At 43.8% G+C, this 6,081-nt stretch overlaps 1 pseudogene; it reads right to left on the minus strand.

Annotated features, from left to right (window-relative positions):
* LOC104289560 overlaps positions 1-6,081 on the minus strand; it is a 26,502-nt pseudogene that overhangs the window by 7,795 nt on the left and 12,626 nt on the right.

The following is a 6,081-nucleotide window of genomic DNA, read 5'->3' on the forward strand; positions in this document are numbered from 1 at the left end:
AGGGATCAAAATACAAGTTTAACACTGACCCTGAACAGATACCCGTGTACCCTTGAAGAGACAGAAGAATCCTGAGAAGATCCGAGCAAACAAGATAAGGGGTGGCAAACATCCTGGCTTTTCCCAGAGCATGAACAGCGCATGATCAACAATTGTATTGGCTGAATGGTGTGTGATGTGAGAGTGGATTGGGCAAAAGTAGAAAGTTAGAATATATGCACAGATAAGCAACCAGCTAAGAGGATATAAAAGAGCACTGCTTGTAAAATAAAGGAGGACGATTGCTGTGGATATTGAGTGTCGTGTCCGTCTCTACAACGACAGATAATGTCCTGGTTCCAGGAGGGATGGGGTTAATTTCCCCAAGGAGATGGCAGGGGGCAGGTATTCCATACCATGTGACCCATGTGTGAGGAGAGCAGTCACCACTTGGGGGTGGGCTGCAGTGGTGTGGGTCTGGTTGGTGCACTTAATGTCAGTACTGTAATTGCGTCTTCATATCCCTTTATCGGTGTTATTGTTTTGTTTTCATCTTCCCTTTTGCTGTTCTGTTAAATTGCATTATTTTAACCCATGAGTTTAGCCCTGTCACTTTCTTTTTCCACGGCTGTGGGAGTTGCGCGAGCGGCTGCGTGGTTCTTTGTTGCTGGCTGAGGCCAAACCACGACATAGTGGCTATTTTTTGTGCATTTGGGCCATTTAAATTACTCTGCCTCTAGAATATTCTTCTTGCAAGTCCAAGATGATATCCCTGATTGTACCATGTCTGCAAATGGGACACTCCCTTCCTGAACTGGAGTCCCTGCAGAGCTGCTGAGCCAAAAATCCGGCAGTTGGTCACACCTACAAGCAGAGATTACTCTTTGTATGTTGCATTAATGAGATGTCCTTTAAGGAATTAGTAACTAGCCTCTTGTTTTAAAATGGTATTGTTACATCTCTTACTTCCACCCTAGTCTAACTTTGAGCACGTCAGATGCTTCAGTTTAATATGCCACGGAACAAGGATACAAGAAGCTTTCTGCAGCAGTGTCCTTACTCTCTTGGCTTTGGTCTGAAACCCACAAGCAAAGTAAATTGTGCGGTGAAAATGCAATTACCATCTCTGTCAGGCACACAGCAAAAGCAGCAATGAGCTACCTGTGGAACAGACAACAGGAAGGGTAAGAGTCTGCTACAGCGAAGCAGCAAAACAGCTGGTGAAGAAGGTCTGTTATGCCTACATTAAAGATGCTAATTTAGAAAAGTCTGGTTTGTATTTCCAACTAGCACAAAACTCAAATTAGGATTTGCCAAGTAGTTCATAGCAGCAGTTTCTAAGCTTTGGAAAAACCTACTCAGTAAGATTTGGAGCAAATTAACTGTTAAAGGAGAAGCTGCTGCCTGAGCATTCACACACCATTCAAGGAGTCACACAAACGCCACTCGATTCTTTAACTGCTAGGACCAGAGTCCCTTCTCAGTGGGCAACCCCAGTGGGTCAACAGGTGCCCCTTTCGACTCCTCACACACACATACTTACTCTCGGGTGTGCACCCTCCTTCTTCAGGCTCGACCCACAGCAGAGTCTCAGGTGTCAGATTTTATAAAAATAAATAAACAGAATGGTGCAGCTGCAAGGTCAGCCCGGGCTGGGTGCCTCCGAAAAGGGAAGAACCTTGAACAAAGAAATCCCTGGGCAATTATACCCTTGTGATCTATACACCAGCCCCTCACGCACTGTTCGTGCGTCTTTTAGCTCAATGGTGATTTTTGGTCTGGAGTCTTCTAACACCTTCTAAGACTAAACACAGCACTGTACCAGCTGATAGGAAAATTACTAAGAAAGTTAACTGTATTGCGGCCTAAAGGCTTCAGCATATCTAACTACTCATGCTAAGTAAAGCTAAGCAAACAGAATAAATCACACCATATTATAACCCTAAGTAATTTATTCTAATTAAAACTTACTTATTTAAGCTAAATAACTAATATCTCTCAACATTAAACATTCTTTAAGAATTACTCCATCCATTTTATATAACTCAAGGTGCAAATAATTTATGACAAAATGGTGGAAAAGCTACAGTTGCACATTAATAATTCAGAGGGGACTTACTTCTTCAGACTTCCATCTAAGTGCTTTTTAAATAAAAGAAAAATCTCTACTGAAATGAAGGTATAAGGAACTTTCAAAACCCTGCTGCATGAGTTAGAAATCACAACTGTACACACATAAGTCAGAAATGTACTTATCTTTGCAAGATTTTGCTGAAATGGAGCCAGAATGAGTACAAGCAGAAAGCTGGTTTTGCTGCTTCATTTAAATGAAGATTTATTAAAAAAAAAAAAAAAAATGATGGAAAAAGGAAAGCTGAAATTGTTTGCTGATGGGTCTGACACTTCTTGTGTTGAGTGGTAATGTAAATGGGAAAAACATGCTGACAGTCCAATAAATATATAAGTAAGTGCATTTTCTCCACTAGACCACAGTACAAGTCAGCACTTTCTGTGCACCAACATTATTTCTTCATATAAAATTCTACTCTGGGATTTATTTTTGTTGTGGTCTGATAAAAACAATGCACCCTGTTATGAAAATTCCCTTCCTTAACTATTATATCAGTCAGTCTTTATAGTATGAAAGTGTATTAACTTTGTTAATACACTATTATTTCACATTATACACTGCAACTTAATGAGGTAGTGGAATTTTACTGGAGACTTTGATATTGTTCATGCTTAAGTAAAACAAACTAGAGGACAGCCGGGCCCTGGAAGTAAGGACTTTGTTTCTTGGAAGCTTAGAGCTGTCCATGAAGGATAAAAGATACCCCTGGACAACCAAGATAATGCCAGCATCCTAGCCCCTCTAATACATCTTTGAAACCCTCCCAGCATCATCTGGCATCATAAATAAGTAACTATAGCAAGACTGACTCCAGGGACATCTGGATCAATAGGCAAGCAGCAAGAATGCTGCAGAAGTATAGTTGCTTTGCAAAGTTTTAGTATGATTAGTAATCAGTAGTGTGGGTGTTAGTGATTAGTCAAATTGTGTTGTACCTGAATGTTTGAAGGATACAAGACCCCTGTGTAAAACCACATTCAGTGTGCCCCAATTTGGCTGTGAAACCTCATGCTCATGAATAAACATTTACCCTCGTAATTCTATACTTTGTGTCCTAGCCTCTCCTCAGTCCCCATGGGCCAGTTGCAAATTTTCCTAACAATCCCAAAAATCAAATAGTAAGCCTTTAAGGTACAGTGTCCAATAGAAACATAAACCAACATTTTTTTACCCTGTGTACCCATGATTACATGTACTCGCTAGGTTGATAAACTCATGAAAAGCCAAAAAGCTCATTCTTTTTTAAGAAACTGGCTGAGGGTCTAAATAAAACTCTTATTCTGTGGATTAACGAGCTCTTTCTACTGCTATGCCAAGCCTCACCTACAGCGTCAGCCTGAGCTCCCCTTTGACCATACTCAGATTCTGAGGCAAGTGCTGGGTTCCCTCAAACTTTTTAATTAGTTGCAATTAAGTCCTTGCACACACAGTGATGCAATTAGCAATACTGGCACACATACTGATAGCCCCTCATAATACTCAATTATCTTCAGCACAGACATTGACAGACTCTCTGTACACAAGCAGCTGCAGAGCTACATTCATATTCCTGGTCAGGAGACAAAGTCCCTTTGCCACAGGAAAGACAATCAAAATGCAGTTAGTTGCTCTTTTCCAGTCATTTCTTTATATTTACATTCAATAGCTCTTGTACTGCTCTTTAAAACCAAATGGTCTGGAAATAATCTCACCAGCAAGCGCCGCAGTGGATGAGCTGAACCTTCCCAGTGAGCAGGCTGCATCCAGCAGCCATGCTGTGCCAGCTGCACGACCCTCCTCCTGCCACAGGGTGCACCACAGCCCCAAAGCCATGGTGCAACACTATGAAGCCAGTAGCTCATGCATGTCTTCCAGCGGCAGCGACTCCTGCGCTCCAGCCCTTGGTGGCACCAGTGTGGCGGGCTGTGGTATTGCTCAGGTGACAGCTGCACCCACTTTTTGCAACTTTTTGCCTACCTGCAACCACTTCCACGCCCTTTGGATGAGACTTCCTATGGCTTAATGCTGGAGGAGGAAGATAGATGGGCATGAATGGTGGCTGTTTTCTCTCCAGTTCCCCCCCGCCCCATGGCCTGCCCCTCCTCAGCATGTGTCTGTGGGGGTATGTGTGTGTGCAGGTCCTGCCCGGATCTGCCAGAGACAGGCTGGGACACAGCTGGGTGCCTGATGCCAAGCCTGCTGGCTGCCTGCCTGCGAGGGATTGGGGCTGGTCCTTGGCTCCTCGGCACTGGCACCCGCTCCCTGCGGACGGACTCAGACGCAGACCAATATGATCAATGCTGAAGCCCTTTATTAAAATACTTAAACCATTATATACTTTTTACTACAACGTGGGCTAGCTCCGCGGCTTGTGCTCATTGGTTTCTAGACTTATACACACAAACTATTATTGGTTAAACACAGCTGTAACTTATTATCTACACTTTGTTACTGTTTCTGCCAAGTCGGTCTTTTAATTAATACACATTCTGCATCTGTTGGGGAGTAGCAGTAGTTTCAGTGTCAGCGCTGTGATCTCTTCCTTCATGTTGACCTTCAGTACGTGTCCGTTGTTTTCCAAAAAGCTTCCCACAGCTCCCCATCCAGTCTCACCTTCCTGCTGGAGAAAAGCTCCTCCACCACTGACACGCTCCCACAGTGAAATGTGTTTTGCTTCCCCATGTCCAGCTACTGCAAACACCAAGTGCCTTATCAGATACTTCTGTATTTCCAGATTCTCACACTTTGAACTTTGATTAAAGACTTGAAAAATAAAAGTTAAAAATACAGATGCAAGTAACACAAATGTAAAGTGAGCTAGGGATGGAGATTCACCCTCCAAATACACACATACATTTTGCCTCGGGCTTCACCAGCAAGTACTCTAGCCACACCACCCAAGTCGCAGAAAGCAAAGGCAGGGACTGGGAGAATGAGGAACCACCCACTGTAGGAGAAGACCAGGTTCGAGACCAGCTGAGGAACCTGAAGGTGCACAAGTCCATGGGACCTGATGAGATTCATCTGCGGGTCCTGAGGGAACTCGCAGATGAAGTTGTCAAGCCACTACCCATCATATTTGAAAAGTCGTGACAGACTGGTGAAGTTCCCACTGACTGGAGAAGGGGAATCATAATGCCCATTTTTAAAAAGGGAAAAAAGGAAGACCCGGGGAACTACAGGCCAGTCATTCTCACCCCTGTGCCCAGCAAGATCATGGAGCAGATCCTCCTGGAAACTGCTAAGGCACATGGAAAATAAGGAGGGGATTGGCGACAGCCAACATGGTTTCACTAAGGGCAAATACTGCCTGACAAATTTGGTGGCCTTCTATGATGGCATTACAATATTGGTGGATAAGGAAAGAACAACAGATGTTACCTACCTGGACTTGTGCAAAGCATTTGACACTGTCCCACACGGCATCCTGGTCTCTAAATTGGAGAGTCATGGATGTGACCAATAGACCACTTGGTGGATAAGGAATTGGCTGGATGGCCACACTCAAAGGGTTGCAGTCAACAGCTCTGTTATGGTTTGAGAGACCCATAACAATTTGTTGTCATTTAGACAATCATTCTATCACCCGATGACCCCTCCCCACCCGGGAAGGGGAATCAGGGAAAAGCAAGGAAACCCGGGAGCTGAAGTATAAACAGATTTAATAGAATAAGATTAGATATTTAACATCTGAGATAATTAACAGCACTAAAGAACCGATATTGATCCTGACACCAATACAGAATATGCAAAGATTATACTCAGCCAATTACATCAGTAGGAAGCTGTGCACTCCCAGCAGTGGACAGCAAATGTCGGACACTGCAAGCGCTACAGCTTCAGGAGGAGGGGAAGGCCTCCGGAGTCCGGCACCAGGGCACGAAGTTCTCAGGATGGCAGCCATCAAGGGAGAGAGCAAACTTCGCAGCAAACTTTCTAATTTATAGTGAATGTGACGTTGATGGTATGAAATAATCCTGTTGGCCAGCTTG

This window comes from Charadrius vociferus, unplaced genomic scaffold (genome assembly GCF_000708025.1).
Source record: "Charadrius vociferus isolate BGI_N301 unplaced genomic scaffold, ASM70802v2 scaffold237, whole genome shotgun sequence".
NCBI lineage: Eukaryota > Metazoa > Chordata > Aves > Charadriiformes > Charadriidae > Charadrius > Charadrius vociferus.